Raw genomic sequence first — 15,089 nt, 5'->3', positions numbered from 1 at the left:
GTTCTTAAAATGCAATTATATGTTATTTATCATATAAGAACTAAGCAATTCATTGGACAGGCTCATTTTTCCATGGAAAGAGCTCCAGAAAACTGAAGTGAAGGCAATTCTAAGAGCACAGGTTTTTAAAATTTACAGCTCAAAATGAAAACAAAAACAGGACAAACTTATAGGTATAGCCACATAGATACAGTGAGGGCTCATCTACATACATGAAAAGTATAAAAACATTGTCATATCCAAACAGACAACCACATTTAACCTGAATAGTGTCTGAAATCAATGAAGGCAAGGAGTATGTACTTCAATATTTTTTATTAGCTTTATAAATCAATATCTTAAATAGTTACAGCCAGGAATGACAGCTTAACTGTGACAATCGAGGTATATAATCTATCCTCCTCTCTCTCCCTCTGCCCCCCTCAACATACACACACACACACACACACACACAAACACATTTACATCTACATAAATTTAAGCACACAGATAAAATTCATTCCTATAGCAGGATATATATATGGAATAATATATACAGAAAACACAATCTTTTTATAAGCCCACAGATAGACACATAAGAGTTTTCTATTAGAAACTATTTATTATTGGGTGCCTGGGTGGCTCAGTCATTGAATGTGTCTGCCTTGGGCTCAGGTCATGATCCCAGGGTCCTGGGATCAAGTCCCACATTGGGCTCCCCACTCAGCGGGAAGCCTGCTTCTCCCTCTCCCACTCCCCCTGCTTGTATTCCCTCTCTCTCTGTGTCTATCTCTGTCAAATAAATAAAATCTTTAACAAAAAAAAAAAAGGAAGAAACTATTTACTATTTATTATTATTCAAACTGTATGTCTAAAATAGATGCATAACAGTTTTCTATTAGAAACTATTATTTAAACTATATGTTTAAAATTATTTGTAAGACATATTTATATCCAAATGGTGAACTGAAAAGACTAAGGTCTTATTTACAGAATGTCTGAACTGAAATATATTAAAAGGTCTTTTTTTAAAAAAGATTTTATTTATCTGACACAGAGAGAGAGATCACAAGTAGGCAGAGAGGCAGGCAGAGAGAGAGGGGTAAGCAGTCTCCCTGCTGAGCAGAGAGCCTGATGTGGGGCTTGATCCCAGGACCCTGAGGTCATGACCTGAGCCAAAGACAGAGGCTTAACCCACTGAGTCACCCAGGCACCCCAATAAAACGTCTTTTAAGAGAAGTAAGACATAATAGAGTTGACAAAATAAAAATAGTCACACAGGGACCAGAAATTATAAGAAATTCCTGAAGAGGGATGCCTGAGTGGCTCAATGGGTTAAGCATCTGCCTTTGGTTCAGGTCATTATCTCAGAGTCCTGGGATCAAGCCCTGCATAGTCCTCTCTGCTCAGCAGGAACCTGCTTCTCCCTCTCTGTCTGCTCCTTCTGTCTCTCTCTCTCTCTCTCAATAAATAAAGAAAAATCTTAAAAAAAAAAAAAAAAAGGAAAGAAATCCCTGAAGACTAGAGGTAAATACAATCAAAATGAAGTATGAGTACAAAAGGCTGCTAATAGCAGTAGAAGCAATCCAAGATTGTAAGTAATGGATAAAATGAACAGAAATGGCCACTGAGGAAAACACTGAGCAATTAATAGAGAACCCAAAGTCAGAACCACTGGGTTGTTCTCCCTATTCCCTATTCTGCTTGGTTGTATAGATGAACACAATGTTAATTACCAAAAATCTAGATAGGAGAGAGAAAATCTTGACACTCTGAGAATTTCCCCAAGGAGTTACTTGACTCCTAGAACATACCAGAAGACCAAAACCAAAAAAGAAAACAATGTCACATGCAACCAATAAACTTTTCCTCCAAAAGTAATAGAGGTTAGAGTCTATCCTTAGAAGCTATATCCACAAAGAATAATGTTGGAGTTCTGAAAACATATTTCCCTGACCACACCATCCCTAAAAAGTCACCAAACTTTTGGAGAAATTTTTTTAAAACACCATGAAAGAAAGGCACTAAGCTATACTTACAGAGAAATTCCCCATTGAGGAGACAATAAAGGATATGAAATCTGTATGTGAAAATCTAGAGAGCCCATCATAAATCTTGGAAATTAAAAATCCCACAGTATTACTTTTTTAATAGTATGGCATTTAATAGCACAAGAGAAATAACTGAGGGGTAAATGAAAAACCTGAAACACTAAAAGAAGATAATCTCTTATCACACAAAAAAAGCAAAGGGATAGAGAGTACGAAGAAAGAAAAATGTAAGTAGACATGAAAGATAAAACCATCTAGTCCTAATGAACTGAGAATTCAGAAGCTACTTAACAGGGATTCCAAAAAGAGAAACAGAGTAAATAAAGTAAAGAAATAATAAAATAAAATACTAAAAAAAATTAATGGTTAAATAAAATGAAGGAATTGACAGACTGATCCTAAAATTCATTTGAAATTGCAAGAGATCCAGAACAATCTTGAAAAGGGAGAGGGAAGTCTGAGTGATCACATTCTTGATTTGAAAACTTATTGCAAAGTTACACTTATCAGGACAGAGTGATACTGGCACGTGAATAAGCATAAAGATCAATGGGACAAAATTAAAATTCCAGAAATAAACCTTGACATTTATGATCATTGATTTTCATCTAGAATGTCAAGCCAGTTCAACGGAGAAGAGAACAGTCTTCTCAACAAATGGTGCTGGATATTTACGTGCAAAACAATGAGTACCTCTTCCTATCTCACACAATGCACAAAAATTAATTCAATGTAAATTTCAAACCTAAAAAGAAGAGTTAAAACTATAGAACCGGGACGCCTGGGTGGCTCAGTTGGTTAAGCAGCTGCCTTTGGCTCAGGTCATGATCCTGGTGTCCCAGGAGCGATTCCCACATCAGGCTCCTTGCTCGGCGGGGAGCCTGCTTCTCCCTCTGCTTCTGCCTGCCACTCTGTCTGCCTGTGCTCGCTCTCTCTCTCTCTCTCTGACAAATAAATAAAAATAAATTAAAAAAATAAAAACTATAGAACCAGCTCAACAACAATAACAACAGCATAAAACAGAACCAACCAAATTTTAAAATGGGCAAATGACTTGAATGGACATATCTTATTCCAGTAAGATATACAATGGTCAATAAGCACATCAAAACCAAAGCCACAATGAAGTATCACTTTACATCCACTAAGGTGGTCATAATAAAACAAAAGCAAAAACTAGAAAATAACCAGTGTTGTCAAGAATGTGGAGATTAGAACACTTATGCACAGCTAGTGAGATTGTAAAATGGTACAGCCAAGAAGGAAATCCTCTTGATGTGTTCTCAAAACACTAAACATAGAATTAGCACATCACCCAGCAGTCCCACTCCTAGATATATAACATATATAACCAGTAAGAAAGAAAGAATATGTTCAAAAAAACTTTTACACAAATGTTCAGTAGCACTATTCACAATAGCCAAAGACAGGTACATCAATGGATGAACTGATAAACAAAATGTCGTAATACCCGTATGTAGAGATTCGAGGGATTTGGAGGCTGTTCTAGAAAAAAAATACAACTACAACTTGGCAGAAGCACACACAAGTATCATTAGGTGATGCTTTAACAGGTTTTCATAGAGGAAAAGTGTCTCAGGGTACTATCTGTCCAGAAGCTACAGCACAAGTGTAGTTATTGATAAGGGAAGGAGGGAAAGGGAATTTCTAGGGGACAGGGTGATTGGGGAAGGGATCTATGTATCTATATGATGTCAATAAACAGCATAGCAAGAAGTGTGTGGGTAAGACAACCATAAAATGGGTAGCAGTTTGGGGCCTTATAGTGACAAGGCTATATCTTATCAATAAGTTCAGCTTTCAGTGAGGTTTTTGTGAAGTATGTAAAATAGGTATGTTCTATGTGTCTAAAAATCTGCTTGTTAGATGATTTTAAAAATAAGTAGATGTAAAAATTTGAGTTTGGCTCTAGCAGGCTTTTGATCTAACAGATTTCAGCCTACTATTAAAAAAAATAAACAATCCAGCAGCTAACACACAGAGGATGTGTTTGGTTCATTTAAATAACACCATACAATGGAATATTATTCACACATAAAAAGGAATGAAATACTGACAAGAAATACTGACAAGCCACAATATGGGTGACTCTTGAAAACATTATTCTACGTAAAAGAAGCTAGATACAAAGGTCTCATCTTGTATGATTCCACTTATATAAAATATCCAGAATAGGCCAATCTATAGAGACAGAAAGTAGATATGTGGTTTTAATGGGAGAAGGGAACAGGGGAATGACTCTCTAAGTATGGGGTTCCCATTTGGAGTGATAAAAACATTGTAGAACTAGATAGTGGTGATAGTTGCAGAACACTGTGATTGTAATTAATGTCATTGCCTTACACATGCACACACACACACACACCTGTACAACTTTTAGATAAGAAATAGGATTACCTCTATAATCCTGAGTTACACAACAATTTCTTAGATACAACACCAAAAGCACAAGTAACAAAAAAAGAAGACTGAAAAAGCAGACTTCATCAAAATTAAAAATTTTGTCAGAGGACACCCTTAAAAAGTGGACAGGTAGCTCACAGAATGGGAGACAATAAGTGGAAATCATATATTTGATAAGAGACACAGCCAGCAATGTCCACAACCGCCAAACTGTGGAAACAGCCAAGATGTCCTTCAAAAGACGAATGGGTAAAGAAGATGTAGTCTATATATACAATGGAATATTACTCAGCCATCAGAAAGGATGATTACCCAACTTTTATATCAACATGGATGGAACTGGAGGAGACTATGCTGAGTGAAATAAGCAGAGAAAGTCTATTATCACACGGTCTCACTTACTTGTGGAGCATAAGGAATAACATGGAGAACATTCAGAGAATGAAAGGAAAAGTGAAGTGGGATAAATCGGAGGGGGAGACGAAAGATGAGAGATTGTAGATTCTGAGAAACAAATGAGGGTTATAGAGGGGAGGGAGGTGGGGAGATGGGTGGGCCTGTGGTGGGTATTATGGAGGGCACGTATTGCATGGAGCACTGGGTATGGTGCATAAACAATGAATCCTGGAACATGAAAAAAAATAAAATTAAATTAAGATGTAAAAGAAAAAAAAAGATTTGTTTCCAGGATATATAAAAAATTCTTGTAACTTGAAAACAAAAACAATTAATCCAATAAAATGGGCAAAAGATTTCAAGAGACATTTCTCCAAGAAGATATGTGAATGCCTAATAAACATGTCTATCAGTCATTAAAGAAAGGAAAATCAAAATCATATAAATGACCACAACTTCATACCAACTAGGATGGTTATAATCAAAAAGAGATAAAAACCAGTGTTGTCAAGGATGTGGGGAAATTTGAACTCCTAAAATTGTTTATCCACTTGAGAAAACAGTCTGAAATTCCTCAAAAAGTTAAATATAAACTTACCATGTAACACAAAAATGTAATCCTAGGTAAATACCCAAAAGATCTGAAAACATGTCAATGCAAACCTTCACACAGATGTTCACAGCGGCACTATTCATAACAGTCAAAAGGTGGAACCAATCGAAATGTCTATCAATGGATAGACAAAATGTGGTATAACCCTATAATGGAATATTATTCAGCAATAAAAATAAATGAAGTACCAATACACACTACAGCATGGATGAACTTCAAAAATGTTATGATAAATAAAAGCAGCCAGTTACAAAAGATCTTGTATTAAGTGGCCTTTTTAAATATAAAATGTATAGGACAGGCAAATCTATAAGTATAGAAAGTCAATTACCAGTTGCCTAAGAAAGACTGGGACATGTAAATGAAGAGTGACTACTAACAGATACAAGGGAAGATGAAAATATTCTGAAATTAGATAATGATGATTGTTGCACAACTCTGTAAATATATTTAAAATGAATGGACATTAAATGGGTGAGCTTTATGTATATGCATTATATCCTGATGAATTTTAAAAATGAGAGAATTCACATTTAAAAGACCAAATAATAACAAGCTATATCAGTAAAAAGCAATCTAAAGCTAGACATGATATGATGAAATTTAAAATGCCAGGAGGATTAAGAAATTATCCAATTTAGATGAAAAAATAAATAGCTACCACCCCTGCAGGTTTGCCACAACACAATGAGGATCAGATCCAAAACAGACTTCTCGTAATAAGATGCTTAAATATAATAAAGCAATATAAAGTAAGTGTTAAGGGGAAGTTATTTGGAATATGTAAGTCCATTTGCCATAAAAGGCAAGTTCAAGAGAAAGAGCAAAATTTGGAAGTCCTCAGACATGTGAAAACTGGGACAGTTTATCATCCATTTACTCTGAGAAAAATATGTTATTGGAAGAAGATATGGAAGTCACTGTATGTACTTTGTCTTCCTGAAAGCTGTGAAATCTTGATTTTTTAGCTTCCCTTGTAGCTAGAATTCACCATGTTACACAATTATGACCAGTGAAATTCAGGTAGAAGTCTTCCTCTCCCTCTTCCTGGAGTGTAGACACAAAACTTACTAATATAATTAGCATAAAAGCCACACAGTAAAGATGACAGAACAGGAAGACAAGAGGAGCCTAGATCCTTGAGGCACTGGCTAGTCTTTATAGCTATAAAATATTTTTAAAGATTTTTTTTATTTTTAAGCAATCCCTATATCCAATGCGGGGCTTGAACTCACAAGCCCAAGATCAAGAGTCTCATACTCCACCAACTGAGCCAACCAGGAACCCCAGCTATAAAAATTGTAATGAATGTGTATCTTCATGTCATCAAAGTACAATTAGATATTTGTTTTCTTATTTGCAGTCATCTGCATTCCAGAATGAGATATTCCTACAAATGAAAATAAATCAATATAAAAAGATAATATGGAATACATGTTATAACTACAATGGAAAATTCAGAAAATGTGAAGAAATTTAGAGTTAAGTAAAGGAATATCCAAGGGGTTGAATGCTTGGTAGATGATATCTACCAAAACCTTAAATAAATGGCTCAAAGCACAATGTCAATAAATCAAATATTAGTGCATGACTTAATGGAATATAAACCACTAAAAGAAAGTAAAAATTATAATCATAAGCCAGCCAGAAATTGTATAATGGGTGGGGGGAATACAGGAAGCTGTATGTGTTAAATTCCTCATCTTTTCCAAAGAATAGGTAATGTATATTTTTCAGAGTACATAAATCAAGAAAAAGAGCAAATACGCAAATATAAATAGAGCAAGTAAATATACATACTATATATAGTATATAATTATAGTATATACAGTAGTATAATTATAACATATATATAAAAAATACATAATAAGTACATGAATTACATAAAAAGCACAGAATGGTAAGTACAAGCAACTAAAAAAGAGAAGCTGCTGTGCTATTTGCCAAAAGGAAATGTTATCAGAAATAGGGAAATTAGGGACGCCTGGGTGGCTCAGTTGGTTAAGCGGCTGCCTTCAGCTCAGGTCATGATCCCAGCATCCTGGGATCGAGTCCCACATTGGGCTCTTTGCTCAGCAGGGAGCCTGCTTCTCCCTCTGCCTCTGCCTGCCATTCTATCTGCCTGTGCTCACTCTTGCTCTCTCTCTCTGACAAATAAATAAAATCTTAAAAAAAAAAAATAGGGAAATTATTAGTTTTCATTTTGTTTTGTTTTCTTTAAAAACATTTTTTACCACATACATCATTTTACAGAATTAAAAACAAATCAATGAACTACATATTTTGGAAGAAGAAAACGCCAACATTGTTTTGCATGAATAGTAACAGGACAGAGTCCAGTTGTCACCATCAGTTTTGCCATAAATAGGCATTTACTGAACAGGAAATATAAGTGCGTGGAAAATACCCCTATATAATCAACTTTTTTAGTAATTGCCTAAAGCTCATTCCTCAGTAACACTGTTTCCGAAGCAGACACTTCAGGGAAATGGTTTTTAAAATGTTATGATAAATGTCCTTGAATAAGTATATTTTAAACCATGGCATTTGTTTGAAGAGGACACTTGCGGTCTCACGGGCTTCCTTTCTGCATGCTGTTGAGGTCTATTCTCATTTTTTTAATGCATGTAATTTTACAAGAAAACTGAAATGCCAAAGAGAAATGCATAGACTTCTAGAAAGTATCATCAGAAGCTCAGGACCTAATCACAATACTTGAAAAAAAATGACAAAGAAAAGCACTCAGACTTACAAAGAACAAGAGGCAGAACAAAACAAACACACACAGAAGGCTTGACAACCACAAGAATTAAAAAAAAAAAAAAAAAAAAAAAGAGGTCTGAAAGAGTTGGATCATGTTATCTTCACAGATAACAAAAGTAAAGCCAAGAGGAAGGGTCAAACTGGACAGCAAACTTAAGAGAAGCACCAATAGTGATGAAATTAAGGCATTTAGCATTAGCACTAAAACTAATGGGCATGATCTGACAAGTCAACAGAAGGAATGATGAAAGAGAAAGAAACAAAATCAGCAATAAATACTAGAGTATACATGAAGTCTAAAATTTGGAAATAGAAGTTAATACTATTACAAAGGGAAAAGAAATGTGGATTTGGGGATGAGGAATCAATAGTAATAGAAATATTTGCATATACTATATACAGTATAGAATTACAGTACATATAGGAGGAGATTTTTGGAAAAGAGCAATCCAAGAAGTCAAGGACATATAAGTAACATGAAACAGAAATGCAATATTGTTTATCAAATGTAAAGGCATTAGAAGATTTACTTCCATATGCACAATTTTAATCCTGATTGTGGAAAGATAAAATTTCTTTGTTACAGTATGTTATGTAATGCCCTGATATTCAGAACATGTTTTTTATAGTCTTCAATATGCAAGACTATGTAGAATGGTAAACAGTTCAGGCCAGGATTTAAACATCTTAGCAATACGGAAAGATCTTGAATATATCCCATTTCTAAGGATTCTTGTTACCATGTCCCTCTTTTCCTGAGTTTCTGGTCTAAGGGTGAAACTGAGCTCCATGATAATGAATTCTCTGACAGTTTTATACTGAAAGAGAAAGATCATAATGATGAAGACTAATATAAATGTTGACATTTAACAAAATGCTGTAAAAGATAATTTTATTATACTATAGTGGCTACTTACCAATTGGTTTCTTAATAATCCAAAAGATTAAATGGACCTAACAAAAGTCCCTAAATTACTCTTAGAGAATAGCTTCCATGGATATATCATGCTTTTAAAGATGATGAAATTGTACAACTGCTATCCTTGGCTTCCCATGGATCATGGAAAATCATGAATTCAAATTTCTCAAGCCCTTTATCCTCGGGTCAAAGGAGATTGAACACACTCCTGAGGTCATTATCACTTCCTCATTGTTAAGGTTAAAATATATTCAGAATATGAACAGAGTTTAGCCCAGATAAAAGAAGATAAATGTATCTACAGAGCTTGTTATTTTAAACATTTTAAAATCATTTAAAGATGCAACATTTGATTTAAATATTTTTCACACTTAGAATAAAAATCTAACCATACAGCATTTTATTTCTATAAGTGTAATCATGTCAAAATGATTCCTTAGATGTGCTGACCTATGAAATTCTTTTGGCATGTGGTAGTATTCATTAACTGTAATGATTAAGTCTATAGTAAATAATCCATTTCTGCAGTTATTTTTAAAACACATTCTGATAAAGCCTTAAAAAGAATTACTCTGGGGGCGCCTGGGTGGCTCAGTGGGTTAAGCCTCTGCCTTCAGCTCAGGTCATGATCTCAGGCTCCTGGGATCGAGCTCCACATTGGGCTCTCTGCTCAGCAGTGAGCCTGCTTCCTCCTCTCTCTGCCTGCCTCTCTGCCTACTTGTGATCTCTCTCTCTCTCTCTCTGTCAAATGAATAAATAAAAAAATCTTTAGAAAAAAAAAAAAAGAATTACTCTGCCTGTATCTTGCACTAGAATAAGATATGCAATTAAAATTACCACTCAAGAGTAATGACATCTTTATGAAGATGGTTTGATAAGAAATTCAGGTCAAGAAGTCTAGCCAGAAGAGCATTCCATTTGCTTTAGCTAGCATCCTTTCAGACACTCTTTGCTACAAAAAGACAATAGATGAAAGAAAAAAAGAAGAAACAAAGATTCTTTGTAAACGCTGGTGCTTAACTCTGGAGGGGAGAGGACTACTGACCCTGAGTACCCTGTAATTTCCTTGTTCAACATTCTGCCCCTTATAGCCTTGACAGGTTGTAAAATCAAAAGGTTCTCCAGGGTTGCTCTGAACATAAGTTTCTACGCTTGTTTGGACATAAATACTGTGCCAGTATTTCTTTGTAATCTACCCAGTTTTAGTTTGTCTTTTTCTGTTTACTTAACGTACTGCAATATTAAAGACAGAGGGACAAAATATCTGTGCTATCATTTTCATACTTTCCAAAATATTAAGAGCCACATTATCCCAATTTTTAAATATACCATATCCAATACAGATTTGTTATTTTAAAACATATCTTTAAGGGAATCAACACAATTAACACACAGTTATGTTTTAGGATGTTGAGTATTACTGCATTATTATCCAAGCTCGTTTTTGAAATAACTTATCTACCTTTCACATAATTTTGTTTCTGCAGAGTGACCGAAGAATTAGACAAATTCATTTCTCCCATCGTGTGCTTGGTATTGATGTTTGATTTCAAATGTTATAAAAATCAGCATTGAGTTAAGTTATTCATAATACAGCTTCTAATGAAGTATGGCTGTGGCTTGAATAATAAATATCCTAGCTTTTTAATAAGGTTCATCTCAGGCTCATAATATAACTGTATGTCGTTTCTATAATCCAGGGGAATTTTACCAAAGTCAAATTACGACTCATAAGAGCACATTCTTTTTTTTTTTTTTTTTTTTTTAAAGATTTTTTATTTATTTATTTGACAGAGATCACAGGTAGGCAGAGAGGCAGGCAGAGAGAGAGAGGAGGAAGCAGGCTCCTTGCTGAGCAGAGAGCCCGATGCGGGGCTCGATCCCAAGACCCTGAGATCATGACCTGAGCCGAAGGCAGAGGCTTAACCCTCTGAGCCACCCAGGTGCCCCTCATAAGAGCACATTCTTAAAGTGTGAGTCATAAATCCTTAGGAAATGACGATAATTGATTTACAACAGACCAGCTATACTGAGAACTCAGCAACCCCAAGTGATTATAGCAGTTGGGCTTGGGTAAACCTGTGTGCACAACACAACACACTATTCTGGAACTTTTTATTTGTCAGATTGTAAAATTGAAAGATAAAACACGTGGTTAGTGGAAAACTTTCAGCAAAAACTACTGGGGATGATCATGCTTAGGTAAACACTGGCTTAAACGCATTAATAAAAACATCAGACACATTTAAAAATCCAGAGATGTATAAAGCTACTGTGTGTTTCTAAAAAGGAAAAAGTTTTTTTTTGTTTTTGTTTCCTCTTTCATCTTACAGTCTCTGCCTCGTTCAAGCTTTCTCGTTTTTAGAAAACTCTGGCATATGCAGTGTACTGTATCTGAAAATGACAGAGTGTGCCTCTCTGGTACAGTCTTGTCAATTACATGTGCCTTGTTTCATTAGCTACAGCTAATTATTAGCTATAGTGTTCTAGGCTATGAATTTAAATTGAGTAAAATGAGTGGTCATTTTTTATGATTTCCTTCTCGTCATTTCAAATTCATCAGACTATTTTTATTACATGTGAAAATACTGAAAGTATAATAATCCAAATCTTTCACCACCTTATTCAGTAACTGAGTAAGTGTGCGTATTAAAGGTGACAGAGATAGATGGGATTAACTTCTTTTTTTGCTTGACAGCTTTTGCCCACAACATATGTTCAGTGCTATCAGGGTTATTACAGAGAACACGAACTAATCAGGTGGACAGTTTCACAAACAGTGCCTAGAACACACGGTGTCCTCCCGGTGTTAACAAGGAATGTCCCAATCACTTGCAAACATGGTCAAATAATGTGAAGATTTTTCATTTTTATTGTGGTTCTTAAAACTGTCATTAAAGTAATCATGCTGTCTATGAGCTTCTGGATTAGAAGGTGAGACACTGGGCCATGACCCGATTTGCTGTTGAGTCATGAAAGGGGAAAAAAATTATGGGCTCTGTAATATTTCCCACATTTATTTGACTATCTACCTATTTTGCTTTTAAAAATAATCTGTAGCTGGAGTTTATTTCTGAGGCTCAGTTTAAGGGGAATTAATATCAGACACCCTTTTTGTTCAGAAGTTAAAAACTATTAAGACTCTTAATAGCCATCCACTTGCTAATTTCTGTCTCCATTAAGAAAAAAATGTTACCTAAATCTGATTGCAAAGATCATCCAGGAGTTCTAATTCTAAAATAATTTGATGATTTTGCTCATCTAATTTTGTAAGTATTGAAATTTACTTGAAAACTGTCTGTAGTCTCCCGTGTAGTAGCAGATCTATAAATGTGTGGGTGTGTGCATCCTTCTTGTCTAATTTTTAATTATCATTTTCTGTAAACATGTCACTGCAAGAGATCTCCTGGACAACTAACTGAAGAACTTCATTCTTTGCTTGGGAAGAAAATCAGTGTGGAAAAATTATAGCTAAATGTTGAATTAAATGAAGTATTCCAGGGCATCTGGGTGGCTCAATCAGTTAAGCATCTGCCTTCAACTCAAGTCAGGATCCCAGTGTCCCAGGATCAAGGCCCCCATCAGGCTCCTTGCTCAGCGAGGAGTTTGCTTCTCCCTCTGCCTCTCGCTGTCCCTCTCCCTCAGTCCATCCCTCTTCTTGTCCCTTGGCCAGCCATTCCCCTTGCTTATGCTCTTTCTCTCACTATCTCTCTGTCTCCCTCTCTGTCAAATAAATAAATAAAATCTTTAAAAAAAAAAATAAGTGAAGTATTCTGGGAAATTACACAGAGAATGCTCCTGGAAAAAGAAGTGAGAATTTTAAGATTTCCAAGTAGAGACTCCCATTAAGAAACTGGAGCAGTATGTAAAGGCAACAGCCAAAAAGTAAGCCCTCTGGGCTCAGCATTTAATTCCACTGACTTCCCTCAGGTTTTAAAAAAGAAGCGATTTCTCTAGTAAGTGTGTATCCTCAGGTTTATAGCTTTCTCTCACATTATTTTTTCCTCCATTTAGCCTTCTTCCCTCAACCTGTTTATCACACTCAGCACCACAGTTCATCATTACTGAAGTATGAAAAAAAAATCTTAAAAATTAGAATTATATGAATTTGAAGTTAAAATAGATATTATCATATTACCCAATTAGCTTGGACAAAGTTTATAATACATGGCCTTCCCAGATAAAACAGACTACTCAAAAGTACCGGCTTTGGAGACACAGAAGCTGTTCTGGAAATGTTGACTATAATACTTCATAGATGTGAGAATTTGCGCAACTCATTTAACTGCAATGAGCCTCAATTTTCTCATCAGGAAAACATAGTTTAAAAAACCTATTAAATGGGGTTTATAAGAGGACTAGAACAAAACCCGTTTTGGCAAAGTATTTTGGAGGGTGGCTGACACAAAGAAAGTGCTTGGTTAAATGGCCTCTGTTCTATTTATGAGACAATAATCTTGGTTTCTTCAGGCCAAGCGCTGGGCTCCAACCTTGGAAGAAATTGCTCCTGTGAGTTCTCTGTATTTCCATTAACTAGGTTAAGTTTCCATTTTTTCTTCTCCTTAATAAGAAACAGTGACCTTCTCTTTCTGGGACATTGCTTCTCTGTGACTGGTATCAATCACTTGAATAGAGAACTACTTCAACCCTCTACCATTTTTCCCAGCCCCATTTCAAATTATCAACATAACTGCATTCAAATTCATTCTTGCTCACCACAAAGAAGAGGTATCCCTTCCCTCAGTCGGCAGTAACTTTCTCAGATTATCTTATGGACCCAACCTTATCCCACTTCTAAAGTTATCTCACTCCTTCAATTATCTTTTCCCCTTTATCTAGATCGCCTTTTATTTCCATCAGTCTGTTTCAATGTATGCCATCGTAAGAAAAATAAATCCTCCTTCAACTCAAAACCTCCTTTATTTTTTCCATTCACATCTAAGAGTCTTGAAAGTAAAAATCCTGCTGTTCCTATTTATTCATTTTATTCATTTATTAAGTATTAAAACCTTGCTTTTGAACCTACACTGTTCCCCTGATCAATAATGAACTCTTATTTATAAAGCCCAGGGGGCACTTTGCAGTCCTTATTTGTAGCATTTGAAAACGCTGATCATCCTCTCCTGGAAGTTCTCCTCTTTGAGTTTCTAACAGCATTACCCACCGTAGTTCTCCTCCTACCTCTCTGGCTATGTATTGAAATCCATGAGCTCTTCATTTGGCTATTTCTACATTTTAATTATTCTATCTTTAGTTCTCTTTCATTCAATAAAAGAACATCAGTTGGTCTGATATACAACATGATCAAGTGGGATTTATCCCTGGGATGCAAGAATGCTTCAACATATGCAATCAATAAATGTGATATACCACATTAATAGAATGAAAGATAAAAATTATATGATCGGGGTGCCTGGGTAGCTCAGTTGGTTAAGCAACTGCCTTCGGCTCAGGTTATGATCCCGGGATCCTGGGATGGAGTCCCGCATCGGGCTCCCAGCTCTGCGGGAGTCTGCTTCTCCCTCTGACCTTCTCCCCTTTTATGCTCTCTCTCTCTCTCTCTCAAATAAATATATACAATCTTTTAAAAAATTATATGATCATCTCATTAGGTACAGGAAAAAAACAAACTTCCTTTCATGATAAACACTCTCAATAATTAGGTAAAGAAGAATCATGAATCAACATAATAAAAGAATAAAAACAGAACAAACTCACAGCTTACCTTATACTCCACATTGTAGGCCTAAAAGTTTTTCCTCTAAGATGAGAAACAAGGAAAGGATTCTCACTCTCAGTTCTAGCCAAAGCAATCATACAAGAAAATGGAATAAAAGACATTCAAAGCAGAGTTTGTTTTCAGGTGATACGATCTTGTATACAGAAAATTACAAATACTCCACTAAAAACTGCTAGAACCAACCAACAAATTCAGTAAAGTTGC

Source organism: Enhydra lutris, unplaced genomic scaffold (genome assembly GCF_002288905.1).
Source record: "Enhydra lutris kenyoni isolate GAN:26980312 unplaced genomic scaffold, ASM228890v2 scaffoldscaffold19, whole genome shotgun sequence".
NCBI lineage: Eukaryota > Metazoa > Chordata > Mammalia > Carnivora > Mustelidae > Enhydra > Enhydra lutris.
The sequence above is the reverse complement of the archived record's forward strand: the minus strand, read 5'-3'. Positions refer to the sequence as shown.